The 17,904-nt window shown below is 38.0% G+C and overlaps 1 long non-coding RNA gene across 2 annotated transcripts; it reads right to left on the bottom strand.

The window, feature by feature from the left end:
• Positions 1-10,389: 10,389 nt before the first annotated feature.
• LOC107306714 lies at positions 10,390-17,659 on the bottom strand. 2 transcript variants are annotated; one of them, XR_004305642.1, is made up of 3 exons: positions 16,731-17,659; positions 14,849-15,052; positions 10,390-13,092 (listed from the first exon to the last, which is right to left on the bottom strand). It is a non-coding gene; the product is annotated as an uncharacterized LOC107306714 (long non-coding RNA). The 2 variants fall into 2 exon arrangements; XR_001552248.2 differs by having other exon boundaries at positions 14,849-16,834; positions 16,967-17,659.
• Between the last annotated feature and the right edge of the window lie 245 nt (positions 17,660-17,904).

Here is a 17,904-nt window from a genome sequence, read left to right as displayed (position 1 = left end):
TACTCCTGCATGACTGCTAATATTTATTCATCTATGAGTACACCTATGGCCCAGTTTACACAGATTGTCTGGATTCCCCACATTAATATTTTCTATGAATACAAAGTCCAAAAAAAGACAGGGAGAAGTTCCTTTACCCTCACCATAAAAGGCCTAGAATGGTAGAAGTGTAATTTTGACACCATTTATCTATTAGTAAGCATGATCAAAGCCAATAAAAAAGAACAGAGATTATGCATATAGAAGGATTTATAGAGGTGTAAAAAAATAAATAAATCATGATTCTGTTAATCTCTGTATCTGCTTTAAGGCACACTTCATGCTAAGCTCTATAATCAAGTTTCCCCTCATATACAGTTTTGAATCTGGCGGATTTAGGCAGTTTTATATTCCTTTAACTTTCCAAAGCAAAATAAGCTGGCTCTTCAAAATTTGGAATATTTTCCCTAATGTTAACAACCAGTTCTTACTCAGACCACTCATTCGTACAGATAATTATATTCAATTTGAAAAAAAAATAAAAGTAAAAAATAAAAATTTCCCCGAAGTTGTCACACCTTTAAAATTTACAAGCATGTCATTATTCATAATAGATAACAGATATTATATTACATGTATTATAATTCTGCTACCTTAAGGCAGATTTTGCCTTTAATTCCACTACTTCTGCTTTCCATACAGTCATCAGAAATTAGGAAAAGGAACACGCTGAAAGTTTTATGAGTCTCTAAAATGCAGAAAAGGGGAGGTGAGGAAGGGGTAGGAGAGAAGATGGGATAGGAGGGAAGAAGAGGGGAGGGGAGTGGAGAGTGGGAGGGGGAGGGGAAAGAAAAGGGAGGGAGAGAAATAGAGAATGCGTGATAAGAGCAAGAGAGGAAGGAAAGGAGGGAGGAAGGGAGGAAGAAATAAGTTATGCTATGATCACATTTACAAAACTGTTCAATGGTTTTGCTAGTAGATATTCAACTTTCTCAGTGCAGGTTTGCTTGGATGCTTCTCCCCTGAACTCTGGCTGACTTTCTGTATTCTACAGAGAGAATAAACCGAAGTCCATCTGTCCCATTTTTCCTACATACTTCTCCCGGAAGATATAAAAAGTATACAAACGACTAAGAAAGCTTTAAATACATATATTGAAACTGAATCTGCTTCACATACGGCATTTCATAGTCTGAATTATCTCCTGGAAAAATACAATAATGATTAGTGCTAGGGCTGAGGGGCTGTAAATGGCAAGCTCTTGTAGCATAGCTTTTCTATGTTCACTTCTGTTCCCATTACAGAACACCTGCTTTGAATTATCATCTTGAAGAATGTAATTGCTTCCTCATTTTGCCTCAGCAAAATAAATTCAAAACCTGGAAATAAGGCAGAACAGAGAGTATATTTCCTTCTTATTTCCCAATAAATTGGGATAAAGTGGTTGCTGCCTTAATCAGCATCCATTAGAAATCTTTCTCTCAGAAAGCTCTTCTGTTATGGGACCATTTATACACTTAAATCTATGGAAGCGTAATCACCACACTTCTCAGTACTCTGCAGGAAAGAGAGATAATTTGAATCGATTCACACAAATACTTTAATTAAACTTATGTCACTTATATCCAGGCCTACAGTGGGCCACTGGACAAACATCAGACTTATCTCTGCAGAGAGGGACCTGAGTGTCCTGGTGGACAGCAGGTTGGCCATGAGACAGCAGTGTGCCCTCGTGGCCAAAAAAGCCAATGGCATACTGGGGTGCATTAAAAAGAGCGTGTCCAGCAGGTTGAGGGAGGTGATCCTCCCCCTCTACTCTGCCTTGGTAAGGCCTCATCTGGAATATTGTGTCCAGTTCTGGGCTCCCCAGTACAAAGAAGACAGGGACCTTTTGGAAAGTGTCCAGCGGAGGGCCACAAAGATGGTGAAGGGCCCGGAGCATCTCCCCTCTGAAGAAAGGCTGAGTGAACTGGGTCTGTTTAGCCTTGAGAAAAGACGACTGAGAGGGGATCTAATCCAGATTTATAAATATCTGAGGTGTGGGTGCCATAGTGGCGTGGCCAGTCTGTTTTCAGTGGTATGTGGAGACAGGACGAGGGGAAATGGACATAAGCTGGAGCATAGGAAGTTCCGCACGAATGTGCAGAAGAACTTCTTTACAGTGAGGGTGACGTAGCACTGGAACAGGCTGCCCAGGGAGGTGGTGGAGTCTCCTTCTCTGGAGATATTCAAGACCTGCCTGGACGCCTTCCTGTGTGACATGGTGTAGGGAGCCTGCATTGGCAGGGGGGTTGGACTCGATGATCTCTAGAGGTCCATTCCAACCCCTACAATTCTGTGATTCTGTGAAATGCCTCCAGGAATGTGGCATGCACAACCTCCCTGGGCTACTTGTTCCAGCACCTCACCACTCTCAGTGAAGTTTAAAAGCTACTTGAATTTAAAACCATTTTGTGGCTCTGGGCAGCCTAGTCTGGTGGTTGGAGACCTTGCACATAGCAGGGGGGTTGAAACTAGATGATTGTTGTAGTCCCTTTAAACCCATGCCATTCTATGATCCATCCTTCCTGACTACAGTACAGACTGTGGATCCAGATGACCATTAAGGTCCCTTCAGTACAAGACCATGCTATAATTCCATGATTTAGATCTTGATATACAAAAGCTCAAGTTCTGTTTCACAAAATGTAGCTAGAGATATCTTTGTAGAGTGAATGAATGATACAACTATACACCATATGAGAAGATGTTTTTTCTTTTAAACATCTTTTTCTGCACCATATTTTCCATAAATAAATAAATAGATAGATAGGTAGATAGATACTAACCAATTGAAAAACAGAAATTAAGCAATTACTTGAGAGACTAAGTAAAAGTGTCAGAATTATGTGTTTTTAATATTCAAAACATGGCCAGAAGAAGTTCATGAAGAAAATATTTTACTGCTTGAATGTCAACAAGGCCAAAAAAAACCTTCATAAGACAATTTCAAAAGAGAATAAATGGTCCTTGTAGTGTATGAATCCTTCTTTGTTGGTTTTTTTTTTTTTTTTTCTGTCTCAAAGCTTGCTTTCTGGGGCGTTTCTTATCTAGGGGATGAGAGGTGGGTGTTGTCATGTGGCAGTCAACATTGCTGTGTGGATATTTTTACATTTGAAAGCATTCGTTTGGAGGTGTTTGCATCTGGAAGAGAGTGCTCAGGACTGTTTATGGACGGAAGATCTGGCTTCTGACCAAATAACTCCAGTTTGCTGTGGAAGACTGGGGGATGATTTCATTGTATTCTGTGAAGGCAAGATGAGTTGGCACCTCCATGCTCCCTCTTATCTGCTGGCAAAGCCCGAAAGATGGGAACAAAAGGAGTTCCTGCTGAGATACAAAAGCCAGAAGCTGTCACTCCAAAGAGAGCTGACTCGACCACTCTGGTCTTATTTATAAGGTTGTACAGCCATTGAAACGTTGTTGTAGTCAATGGAACAATGCCTGATGACCCACCACTACTGAAGATCAGTGACTGAACTACTAACCAAGCAGGATCCATAGTAGTAACCCTCTTACTTCGTACAAATACTCCTTGCTTCTATTTCCTATCTTGTCTGTCACACTTCTACCCTTCCCCATCTCTCAAAATAACTAGGATTTGTGATAAGCTGGCCAGACTAACATCTGAACCATTGTTTCTTAATCTCATGCTGGGTATACATATATCAAAGAGCCTCCTCTCCCTCCTATAAATTGGAGCAAGACAGGCAGACATACCATAATAAAACTACTTGCATTCCCCTTTGCTTAGCCTTTCCAAAATACCTCCAAAATCTGTCCAGTTCTTGTTTGAAACAGATTTTCTGAGTATATTTTACATGAGAGTTGTCAAATTCTTCATTACTACCAGACACCAGGGTCTCTAAATATTTTAAAATGATATGTAGTGGCTAATATTAATTTCAGTTGTTTTAATCAGTCCTGCAGACAGAATTTTATTGATTTTACTGACTCACCCAAATGAAATACTACTTACCAGTTAAGTTTCCTTTTTTCTTTATAAGCATTGAATTAACAGTGAAGAAATTTCTGAGTGGTTCCTTTTGTTGCTTTGGTTTAGAAACTACATCTCCCAACAGCACAACAGCTTCCTAGTATATAATTTCTTGGATATTGATACTAACATTAGTAAATAACCTATAATGGACACTGGGTAGAATGCATCCTAAGGGATTTTGTAGATTACACACCAATCTGCACAGTACATCTGACACAGAGGTGGACACATACAAACCTCATGAAATTCACTGAGGCCAAGTACATAGTCTTGCACATTAGTTGAAGTAATTCCAATTATCAGCATGGACTTAGTGATGAAGGAATTGAAAGCAGCTCTGTGGGAAATGATTTTGTCTCAGCTGTGCCTAAGAGGTCACAGGTCAGACATAACAATGCAAAAAAAAAAAAACATCCAGAATCACCAAGAACTGACAGATTATTGCAGTCTCCAAGTATTTCTCTCCATTTGAGCATACCTTCCATCAGAGAGAGAAAATGAAGGGAAAAAAAAAGAAAAGATGCTCTGGATTTCTGTGCCTCTTCAAATGACCTGAAAAAGCATGCCATTGTGACAGCAATGCTGTCTATTACAACTGCTGTAGTAATAGATGTTGGGTTGGAAGCATCCTAGGAAAACAGGACTACATCTGTGGTATTTTTGTACCTTCAAAAGCACATTCTGAATCTTTACAAAAGTGCAAATCCTAGCCATTTAAAAATGTGTTGCTGTGTCTGAGCCATCTGAGAACAGATTAAGTCTGCTGTAATTTTACTCACACTGAGCAACTGTTTCAGTTACAGTACATTTCCATATGTTGAAATGAGAACTAGAATAAAGCATTCAGTGCTCTACAAAAGCTAAGCAACACTTCATTAAAAATTACCAAGCAGAAGGTACTTCCACATGTTTACATGCAGCCTTATGTACAGACACTATTAAGTCTCAGTCACATGGTAGCCACATCATGGAGCTCATTCCAAACACAGGTCAAGAGCATCAGACCTCCACTGCTTCAGGAGACTTATCACTTGCTGCTCTCAAGTATTTTCCACAGATAATTCTGCTGTGTTGGATCTCCTCCATCATTAGTTCTGCTATACAGCACCAATATCTTTACATAACCTTGGCTATCTTTATGACATGTTAAGTTTTTCTTCCAAATTCCCATAAAATGAACAGTATGCTGTACAAAGTTCCACACCTCGATAATTTTTAGTTTCCTCTGGAAAACTCAGAGAACACAAGTAATGCTGAACGGGAGGAGGGAAAGCCTGTATGTCCTCAGGAGATTATTAAAAATAGAACTTTAACAAGTGTTGCAGAATTAAGGAAACAGTGTTTCTGTTTTTCAATTTATTTCTGCTAATTGCATTTCTATCTGGCCACTTCCATTTCTCAAATGCAGCAGCAGGGATTGCATTTGGACTCTGTTCTGCTTGACCAAAATTAAAAGACCACAAGATTTCAGGAGATGCTATAAGACAGCAGTAAGAACCTAGTATCACAACATAGTCCTTAATTTTAGCCAAGTTTATTTATTTGGCCACTCTGAGAAAAATATTTTTCAGTTCCTTCAGGAAAGAGGAAGAAAAATATGTGATAAATAACTATCACTATCTCACTAAAGATGAGATGGCAAGGTTAAAAGGACCAGCAGAGATAAGCTAGTAGGGAGCAATTAGAAGACAAAACCAAAATGTTTCAAGAAAAAGAGGCACTGTGTTTTTCATTTGTCTTCCTTTGACTGAAATTACTTTGGTGCCAATGAGTGCAAACAGTCACAGCCAAACTCTTGCTCTACCTCTTGTAGCAGAGCAGCTTAACCTTTCCTCAGTGTGTTCTATTATGTTTACATAATCAATTCTTATTCATTTATTTAATGATGTGGAATAAAAACATTTCTTTATCAACTCATTTTGCAAAGTATTCTGCCTAATTTTTTCTTTTCTCACCATCACATTTACTTCCTCACTTTTTTTAACCACAAGATTTCACAGTTAATATTACAAGAAGATGACAAGGGCAATTATCGTTAAAAAGGACTAAAACAAAGCAACAGTAATGAGAAGAGCTACAGTGCATTCACTGAGGCTCTAGCGGTGATGAAAGAAGTTATTATGAGTAGATGACATTAAAAAATGCTAGGATGCATTGCAAGTAAAAACATGATTTAGAAAGGAAAATATGTTAACTAATAGTAAATAAATCAGTGAGGTTTACTGAAAGGATTGCATGTTTTAGTATTACACCACTTCATCCCAGAAAACAAAGGGCTGTTTGAGGATCTATGGGAAAATATTGTTTCAGGGCTACTCAGATACATTGGTTCGTGAAGGGCAGGTCCTGCTTGACCAATCTGATCCTCTTCTACGATCCTGTGACCCGTCTAATAGATGAAGGAAAGGCTGTTGATGTGGTCTACTTAGACTTCAGCACAACCTTTGACACTGTCTCCCATGTTATTCTGCTGCAAAAGCTGGCAGCCTGTGGCTTAGATGAGTACACTCTCGGCTGGGCAAGGACCTGACTGGAGGGCCCAGAGAGTGGTGGTGAATGGAGTTAAATCCAGTTGCAGTCCAGTCACGAGTGATGTTCACCAGGGGTCGGTACTGGGGCCTGTCCTCTTCAATATCTTTATTTATAACTTGGATGAGGGCATTGAGTGCACCCTCAGTATACTGTGTTCAGTTTTGGGCCCCTCACTGCAAGAAAGACATTGAGGCCCTGGAACGTGTTCAGAGGAGGGCTATGAAGCTGGTGAGGGGTCTGGAGCACAGGCCTTATGAGGAGCAGCTGAGGGAGCTGGGATTGTTCAGCCTGGAGAAGAGGAGGCTCAGGGGAGACCTTATTGCTCTCTATAACTTCCTGAAGGGAGGTTGTAGTGAGCTGGGGGTTGGCCTCTTCTCTCATGTAATCAGTAATAGAACTAGAGGGAATGGTTTTAAGCTGGGGAGATTCAGGCTGGACATTAGGAAGTATTACTTCTCGGAAAGTGTAGTCAGCCATTGGAATGCACTGCCCAGGGAGGTGGTGGAGTCACTGACCATGAGAGTGTTGAAGAAACATTTGGATGTTGTGTTGAGGAATATGATTTAGCTGGGAAGTATTGGTAATGGTTGGACTAGATGATCTTCTAGGTCTTTTCCAACCTTGATAATTCTGTGATTCTGTGATTTGGAAGAAAAGATGCACAACTGTAACATGCTGCACTCTGAGAATTTTGGCAGGCTAGCATAAATCTTAATTAAGCAAATAAAATATTACACCTGTACTACAGCAGGACTGACAGAAAGGTAAATCAATGCTCTTGTTTCTTCATGTTCCACAGTGCTTCTCAGCAAAGTACAAGAGTAGAAAACTGGCCACTTTACCAGCCAGTCTGAAATGTATACTCACTGAGCTTCTGCAGAAGTAATTTAGCCAGATAAGTCTGAGAGATACTAATCAACATGCAAACACTCAGGATTTCCTAGATTCTGATTCCACATTTTGATGGCATATATTGACTTATAACTTAGTTTATAACAAGCAATATGAAGCACATATAGACTAAGGAACAGCCTTGGGTTGCTGCAGTGAGCAAATTAGAGAACCATAGGTCCTTCCTGTGCCTGCATGGATCTGGTGCCTTGCTCTGCCATCTCTTCTATCCTATGATGGCAATTTGTCTCAGAGTTTCAATGTACACTGAAACAATCTGTCACTCCATTGCCTTCTGCAGACTTAGAAATGACCTATTTTTAGATTTTTAGTGGTTTTTTTTTTTTTACATGTTCAATTTCCTAAATACTCAGTACAAGTCAATGATAACGTCAATGAAAAGTAGATTCCACAGATGGAAATCTTCCTCATCTTCCTGGCAAGTTTTTCAGCTTATAGAACCACAGACAGGAAAGTAGCATTAAACCCCATATGCCAGTATAATCTGAAGATTAGAAGCAGGAACAAGAACCAGCTGACTTTTGTTCTCTCTCCACTTCTGAACTCAATTTATTGCAGAGCATTACCTCTGTGGTCCTCTGTTCCCCCACTTGAAAAGTGAGATTACACCTCTGTACCTCACTGGAACTGCCTGAAGCAGAAGTTTATAATGTTTACTGAGTGCTATGTAAGCGCATAAAATTATTAAGGCTGCTTAGCATCAAAAAGGGGACACCAGTCCAAGGTTTTATGACACTTTGCTGCATATATAATGTACCAAGTGTTCCATACATGCTGTTGCATAGAATAAATCTAGAACTTCAATTTCTTACTGTTTACTATGTAAAATGTCATAGGCAGGAGTTCATTCTGTACATTTTTACAAAATAAAAAATCTCAATCAAATGATGCTATTATAAAAATCATAAAAATCTGATAATTTAATCATTCGAACTCCTAAAACTTTTTCTGTAATGTTGAAGAAGGTTCCCCCAGCAGTTATATTTCCTATGCGAATTGTTTTCTTTCCAAGACAGTGAAAAGGCAAACCTGATAGAAGTGATAAATCTTATAAATGCAATAGATTTACCATCCTTAACTTCAAATTATAATGCGATCATGGAATCCCAGAATGACCAAGGTTGGAAAAGACCTCCAGGATCATCCAGTCCAACAGTCCACCTATCACCAATATTTCTCCACTAAACCATGTCACTTAATATGACAACTACATGGTTCTTGAACATCTCCAGGCATGGTGACTCTACCACCTTCAGCACCTGACTACCCTTTTGAACAAGAAATTTTTCCTCATATCCAACTTGAAACTCCCCTGGTGCAACTTGAGGCCATTCCGTCTAGTCAATTACAAGTTCTCTGGGAAGAGACCGACCTCCTCCTCACCACAGCCTCCCTTTGGTTAGCTGTAAGGAGAGATGAGGCCTCCCTTAGGTTCCTTTTCTCCAAACTGAAGCACTCCAGCCCCCTCAGCTGCTCCCCATTAGACCTGTGCTCCAGACCGCTCACAGCTGCATTGCTCCTCTATGGTGATGCTCCAGGGACTCGATTTCTCCCAGAATAACTTATTTCTGATGTGATGAGAGGTTAAAGCTACAGAAGTTCTATTTGATAAACCAGTTATTTTACAAAGAATACATTTCACCAGCTGAAGAGATGGAATGAAATTCAAAACTGCCGATGAGCGTTTTTTTATGGTTTCTGGAAGATCTTAGATTTCCTCCTAAACAAACATATTTCAGCATTGAAAGCTGACTGTAAATTATTGTTATAATGTCACAAAAGTAGCATCCTTGAAATCTTGGTGGAAATAAAAGGAAATGCCATATCCAGGAGTACCTGACAAGTTGTGCACATCACTCTATTAGTCCCAGGCTGTATTTTTAAATGAAAGTACACTTCATTTTCTGTGCTGGTTCCTGTCTCCTTCCACATTCCATATGTCAGCTCTGAAACTATTACTTGAGCTAATCCAAAAGAAATACCCTACCTATTTACAAGAAGTCTGAACATTTCACTTAAGATTACATTTCTTCCTTTCTGTGTCAGGAGCAATAAGCAAAATCCAATACCCAAAGCAGAGAAATGATAATTCAAAGAGAAATAAAATACTCTTGACATTTCAACAATAACAAGTTATTAATAAAATTCACTCCATTTGAAAGAAATGGAATACATTTACAATGCAACTGAACAAAGGTTAAGTGTATTTTGTGTTTTCCTCTGCATTAAATATAAATATCTGTCATGTCAAATACTAGACAAGTAGTAAGCACCCACTTTCTAGCAAAAATGAAAACAATTAGGAATATCTTTTCTATGAATGATAAACCCCAAAGCAGGCAAATTTCCTATGGAATAGCTCATGAAAAGCTAGCACATCTCTTTCTGGCAGAGTTATTTACACTCTCTAAATAACATTATATCCTTCAGACATTTGTTATTATGAAGATACAACACTCCTGCAGGAGATCACTTAGGACCACTTTCCCACAATGAAATAATGTAAGGTAGACCAGAGTCTTCCTGTTTTATTTTCCTATTTTTATTTTTTGGCTTGTCATCCCTTCTTTGCTCTCTTCCATGGAAACTTCATATGTTTATACACAAAAATGTTTATACACCAAGAAAAAAATCATCATAGGAATTCATAAGGATTCAAAATTCATAAGGAAAGTTTGAAAGTTGCATTTAGCAGTCATCTGCTGTATTTTAAAACTGCCAGAGAGAAAAGGAACACATTTAGCTACAAAACAAGTCAACCTCTCTCTCCTGTTTGATTTAGGTTGGATGTTCTTTCCTATGAGAGTGGTGAGAGAGAGCTTCCCAGAGAGGCTGTGGATGCACCCATCTGTCCCTGGAGGTGTTCAAGGCCAGGTTGGATGGGGCCCTGGACAGTCTGGTCTAGTATTAAATGGGGAGACTGGTGGCCCTGCCTGGCAGGGGTGCTGGAGCTTCATGATCCTCGAGGTCCCTTCCAACTCAGGACATTCTGTGATTCTGTGTGATTATAACTGTTGTCCAGATGAAGAAAGCATTGGTTTGTTCACATTTGGAGTTAAACAACGAAGATACCAGATTCCTGACTTTTTTTTTCCTGACTCCACTTCCACTTTCTTATTTAATTGACCATCAGTGCTTTAACAATTTTGTTCTAACATTTAGAGGTATAACTTGTCATCACTAACAACAGAGTCACTATTAAAAAAAAATATTGCACTACATTTTTGAGATTTTACACCATTTAAGATCTGCTTATTTAAAGGCACATTCAAGATATTTTCTCCAGGCAGTGAAATACTTTAATATACCATGCTCCACTTGCTACCATTTGTTTAATAAAAGATCAGAAATACATACAAAGTTGCCTTCTTATACATCTCACATACATCAGATTCCTATACTCCAATCAGCTACTAAGAAATGAGTGGGAGTAACAGAGAAAAGTGCTCTTTGTAAGTAGTACTTCTCTTTCTCTAGTGTGCTTTCCTTCAAAAGCTTAAGCAAACATGATGTGGAAAGGATGCTCCTAGGAATGTGGCAGCCCTCCAAGTCAGAATAAGAAGGGAGATGGATGAAAGGTGTTTTTATCATGACATAAAAACTCATTCACTCTAAGTAATTAAACGGAAAAATCTGAAGGTGGAAAAAAATAAAAAAGCAGGAAGAAGGAGTTGAGGTACTCAGCTCTGTGGCAGATGCATTCTTATTCTTATCATGGGTCACAAGGGGAAACCTCTCCATTAGTAGCAATGCAGTGATCCCCTGGCACAGCAGAAAGGCAGAGACAGAAACTGAGGCAGGAGGCCCACTACCTCTCAAGTCTGAAAAGTGCACCCAGAAGGATCTTCTGAGGAGCAAGAGGGCTGCCCAGAACTTTGGTAGTGCCATGCATGCAGATGTGCCCAACTGGATCATCTTCTTAGCAGATGACCAGGTAAACAGTGGAGGTTGTCAGGCTGAGTTGTATTCAGCAATCAGAGAGGGAAACTGATGGTTGGTATCACACAGTTGTGTGGGAAGACAGACAGCCCTGTCTTAGAGTCCAGCCAGGGGAAGGTGTTAAGCACTCATCTGACCAGAGAGAGGACAAACGTGAGCAGCATGAGGGAGGCTGGACCCTCATCTCTACTTGGGGCAAAAAGAGAAGCCTTCCCCTAGACCCTGAAGTCCCACTAGCTAGTAGACTTCAGACTGATGAGAGAGAAATAAGAAGACATGAATACTAGCTTAGGAAATGGAAAAGGGTGATGACACTAGGATGGCTCAAGTAAGGACCAGCGAGGACTCAAATGGTGACCAGTGCCACTAAAATAAGAAGAAAGGGTCTTGATAATTGGAGATTCTTTGTTGAGGGGCACTGAGGCACCCATCTCTCACACAAGAAAATCTCTCCAGAGAGGTTTGCTGCCTGTCAGGAACCCACCTTTTTTTTGGTTTTCAAGCTAGTCACTCAAACTCAGATATACTGCATTTACTTTCACAAATGAAATCAGAGGACATTATTTTTGCTCCCAGTAGTATTTGTGATCATTTGCTCCTTATCATGGCATAAACACTTAATCACACAAATAATACTATGTGGGATTTACAAAAAGGATCTTACAAGCTCTCTGTGTATTACACAGAGGCTCAAGCAGCACTAACAGATTATAGTACAGATTATAGACAGTGGTCAAGAACTGAGCACAAGACAGGAATAAACTTTTTCTTAGGGAAGATGTTAGTAAAGCATTTGTCGACTTTCCTTTGCTAACTTACCTCTGAGGCATGGTAAAGTGAAACCATGAATGCTACAAACTTTTCATTCATCAAATCACTGAAAGCCCAAACAATTGTTCTGAAAGTGTTTCACAATGCATTTAATTCATGAGTCTTCATTAACAAAAGGCAGCATGCTCCCACTAATTACTTTAACACTAACTGGAGCTGTACGTCATCATCAACAGCAAATTTATATTAATCTTTTAGTGCCATTTCAATTGGTAGGAGGTAGCTTGCTTTGGTTCATCCAAAAACGAAGAGTCAGGGCTCTCCCTGAATGAGTGAGTCTTTTGGATATCTGCACAGAAGTTAACATGTGATAACTCAGGCCAGTATCACTGCTCACTTTGAACTGGGTAACAAAGCAGCTGTGTGATGTTAAGTGCAAAAAAAAAAAAAAAAAAAAAAAAGTGGAAAATATACAGTTACACACAAGGAGGAAACCTGTACTTTATCACATGGCAATATGAATAACCTTCCCAAAGGTGGCTAAACTATAAATTAGCCACAGTCTACATGAAATGCACTCATGCTTCTGACTGCTGTGAAAATACTTTACAAGCATCCTTTCCATTAGTACATTTTTAAGGTAACTATTATAAAATAAAAACAAAGAAAGATTGGATGATGATATTCATTGCACAGTTGCTGTAATACTGCTGATACTTTCTGGAGAAGCCAGGTTTTTTATAGGATACTAAGCTGGTAAGTAAGGGAATGGCAGGAATTAACATCCTGGAGTATTTTTCCTTTTTCTTTCAACTAAATGCTGCAATTTTTCTCTCTGATTCCCTCCACAACACATCCATTTCCATTTCTCCTCTTGATGCTGCAAAAAACTCCATAATCTGTAAGTCGTGTCATTAAAACTGGAATAAAAAAACAATTGAGCAATCAGTTGTGTATTTTTATTTTCACAGCAACATTGTTTTAAAACAAAATATCTTCATACAAAAAACTAATATAGCAAACTATCCAGTTTGCATAGCAAGTTAAGTTGTGTATTTCCAATATTATAAGAAAGCTAAGATGCCTCATGAAATACCAGTATATCTGAATAGTCCCAAGGAGATATTAGTTCATATAATGTACATTAGAACATCGCTTTCAAGCAGAAGGCAAATTTTGTTATACCACTTGATGCTAGCAGCATGGACAAATAGAAGGATGATTAATTTTAATAATCTAGTTTAATCCCCAAAGCAAATAATTGCTTTTTAGATAATATAGCACTTATATATAAAAAAAATTATTTAAAACAATGATATGTTAAATTACATACTTTATATTTTCATTTCCATTGATAATTGCTATGCCATGCTCCATATACAAGGTTTTCATCTGTGCAGACACTCACACCACTAAGAGTGTCTTAGAGTCCCTACAAACTCACTTTTTAAAGTGGATAAAACAGTTCATTTTTTAATTATTAACTACTCACACTCAGGAAATAGAGTACTATGCACAGCTCTGACAAGAGATTGCTTGTTATTTCTGGGGGACGAGAGACCATTTTTATGTAGAGGTTCTTAGAAAAATAAAACTCAAACTTGTACAAAAATGCATGGGGATTTCCAGTGTTTTCCAGTTTCTCTGCATAGTGTACAGGGACAGATTTCTCCCATACCAACATTTGCACTGAAAAAAATGCATTACAATATTTTAGTAAAAAAAAATAATATATATATATTATCTCATTTGCACAACTATATAACTAAATATGCAGATAGGACCAGCTGTTTTATCATCATAGTTTTAGGCAACTCATGTATTTCAAGACAGATATTTGACTGCTCAGGCTGCAGAAGCCTACTCACCATTATAGTTAGATAGGATCCTATCAGCAACTGAAGTCCCAGCTGCCCTCTCACACTGTTCATTGTGTGGATTTAATATATAAAGATCATATATTCAAAATTCTTTCTATTCAAAAGAAATGTGTCAAAAGAATTCTGTCAGGCCATTGGCTAATAAGGAAATATCAGCTCCTCTACACTGTTATATTTTAGTGATGATCTGCCTCCTCATGATGTAACACACTTCTGAGAAAACAAGGATGCTGCTAATACCCCATTCTTTAGCCAAATCTAGATGTTTGTATCTTTTCTGTGAGTCCTGCTTTTCAGTTTCACCTTCCACACTTTTCAACTACCGTGTTGTTGTTTGAATTGTTTGTTTTTGTGTAAAGTCTGACAGGCTGTATAGTTCCTGTATGTCCTGGAGTTACTATTGTAGTATTATAACATATTGTCTACCAGAAATCAGTAAACCAGATACAACAAATTAGCTATGACTATTCACCTATATTAAAACCAAATTCAAACTGCCTTTGTCAAACAGAAGGAAGCATAGGCACCCACTTAATTCCACAGATTTAAGCAGGAGTCTTCCATTCCTGGTCATCTGGTCTGAAGCTGTGCCGCCCACAGTCATGAGTATGGAAGTACTTGTTGATTAAGCAATTCATCTGATTTTATCAAAAGTGGACTGAATATCACTGACATTTAATATCATGCAAGCACCAAATCTGGCATTTTAAAAAAATTTTGCATTATATATATATATTGTACTATATATATATATACTATATATATATATAGTACATATAAATATATATGTACAAACCTCTGTGCGCTGGAAACTTTGGAAGTCATGTTCACAGCTGATGACTGGTGAGAATTGGAGGTGATGTTGCTAGATCTACTTCTTAGCAGTGCTCAGAACTTAATTTTACCCAGTCAAAAGATACTGAAGATTTACAGTCATTTTCTAGCAATGTTGCAGTTATATTTATCTGTGACACTTCTGGTACAACTTCTGTGGGATTCTCTGTAAAAAGTTAAGAGACATAGTTTTTTGTATGAATATAGTTAATGTATACATACATAGATAACAAGTTATATAGTCTATGTAGACTATGCTTTATGTATTATACCTACACTATATACAAGCACACATATATATATAGAGAGAGAAATAACTTACATAAAAGTAAATGAAGGAACCTAATTTGACAGTGTGAAGTGACAACCCTAATTTTTCTTAATGATCAGAATTAAATCAGTAGAAAACAATATCTGGATGTAGACTTTGGAATATCTTTCTTTACAGTACCTTGTAGGTGATGAATATACAAGAAAAAGTCTTCTGCTAAGCAATCTCAATCTCATGTCATAATGAAATATATGGTTTGCACTCTCAAGAGGAAATGGAAGGAAACTCAGAAATTCACTACATGCCAGAATTTGGATTTCATACTCCTTAGAGAAAAAAAAATAACTCAGGATTTACTACCAGTGATACAACCAGGCTGCAGTAAATGTTACTTTCAATTATATGTGAATCAATTCACCACATCTTTTGCATCTCTAGGTATCTTGTTGGTGTTCTGCCACTAGTAGTAACTGATGAGGCATACATTTTTTTGTTACTCCTTAATCACAGAAACAGAGGATATCCCGAGTTTGAAAGGACCTGTAAGGATCATCATGTCCAACCCGTGGTTCCACACATGACTGCCCCCAAAAGCTGGCTTACATATTGGAATGAACTCTGTAGTGTACCTATTAGTATATTTTGCCTGCCTGAATGAGGATGCAGCACAGAAAACTGTATTTGTACAGGCAAAAGACTATACTTACATATCCTTACTCATTTTCCAGTATTTGCATTTGAGCTGCTATTTATACAACAAATTGCATGTTGCCACAATCGCCAGAAATCCTTACTTCAGGTTTATTTAGATGTAGCAGAAATACTTGCAAGCGTTAACCCCTGGCCCCAGAAAGAACAGCACACAAGGCAGATACTTTCATCTACAGTGAAATGTATGAGGTTGAATTTCCACAGCTGACAAGAAATGCAGGCTCCTAAGGCTTAATTCTGTTGCAGCCGAGAGAATTTTCTCCTCAGACCACAGAGAGTTTCCTCTACAGTTGCCATAAAACCTCACGTGGCCTTTAACAGTCAATTCACCTGCATCTAAGGAGGACAACCATATCCAGCTAACAGACTGAATTGCATCTTGAACTACCAGCATCTCTCATTTTCAAAAGCTCTGGATATTACAAAGCTTTCCAGATACTTTAACTAATAAGTATGCTATCACTATGGCATGTAAATGTTTCATTAAACTCTAAGGAAGCTGATGAAAACACACTGTTCTTACTGAGTTCACAGAAGGAAAAAGTGTATTTTCAAAGCGTTATCTCCTCTGTTTTGTCAGAATGTGTCAAAGTTTCATTCTCATTGTTCCCCTCAGTATGCTCCTCAAGAAACAGGATTCCTGATTTACTAAGAAATAAAGCCTCCAGAAGTTAGAAATAGCTAAAAATGTTCTTTAAAAAAAAACATCATAAATCTGGTCATTTTTTTTGTTAAACAATTAATGTGGGGACAAGGAATCCAAATTTTTCTGCAAGCTGATATTTCTGATGGCACACATGATTTTTAGGAGTTTAAGATAAATTAACTAGTACTGCATTTTTCTCCTTCTCCATAATCTTACCTGAAATAAGTAACACTTCAAAGAATGCATTTTAATATGATGCTCATCAAAAACCTGGCATTTCAGTGGTAGCAACTCTTAATTTCTTCTTTTTACTTCATCATCTGAATTACGTAAGGGGTACAGAAAGATATCAAACATCAACTGAGCATCATAATTCACGGAAATGGAAAACTATGTTTACGATAGCAGAAGCATCCAGAAAGCTTTTCTAACTTCTGCAACCTGTTTTCTACCTGAAAGGCCATCTTAGGCCCACACCAAGAGGATCCTCCATCTGTCATCTGGACGTCTTTGTTGCCATGAAGGTAGAGGGACCTAGAGAAGAGGCGTTTTATTTCTGTGGTAATAGCAGAGAAGAGCATTGTTATTTCTCTCCAAATAAAAGAGACTAAATATCATCAAAATGGCATGCAATGTTCATAGTTATCTCTGAGATAAGAAAATAATTGAATATAGTTAGTTTTACTCTGTCACTACTCTTATTTTTACTTCAGATACATTCCACTTCCCAATTACTTTTTAAATGTGTCAAATATGTACATTTCTAGAATTAAAGCAATAAAATTAATCCCTATAGATAAAAATAAATAAATTTATAAAAAGCAATAAGGTAAATTAAATACAAAATACAAACACTGATATACTGATGTTGACTCATTACCAGGATGAAAATTCATTACACTCAGTGGGAAATCTTGCAGACTACAGGATAAAGCTCATATTTTTCCAGAATCTATTCAAATATTAGTATGCAGCTCATAGAAATCACTTCTTTAAAAATGGTCATTGCAATTAACATAAATAACGAGTTAGCAGCACTAGGTCTACTTTTCTTTTACTCAAGAGTAACAAAAATCAACATAATTTAGAAGAAATTGTTATCTTCATATATATAAGTGCGTATGGAATCACAAAATCATGGGAGGAGGGAGTGCTCCAGAGAGAGAGAGTTGAAGAGGCGAGAGGACGGAGGTAGTAACGTGAGGGAAGTATCATTCTAAGGGGAATCGTCGCCGTAAATATTCATGCGACGAGGGTCATAGGTATCAGGAAAGAGGACTGATAAGGACAATGGAAGGAAGGAAGGAATTTGAACCGTCGTGAGTACTATAGGAAGGAAGGAACGGGAAGGAAGGAAGGAAGGAAGGAAGGAAGGAAGGAAGGAAGGAAG

Source organism: Coturnix japonica, chromosome Z, assembly GCF_001577835.2.
Source record: "Coturnix japonica isolate 7356 chromosome Z, Coturnix japonica 2.1, whole genome shotgun sequence".
Taxonomy (NCBI): Eukaryota; Metazoa; Chordata; class Aves; order Galliformes; family Phasianidae; genus Coturnix; species Coturnix japonica.
This window is presented reverse-complemented; position numbering and strand designations above follow the sequence as displayed.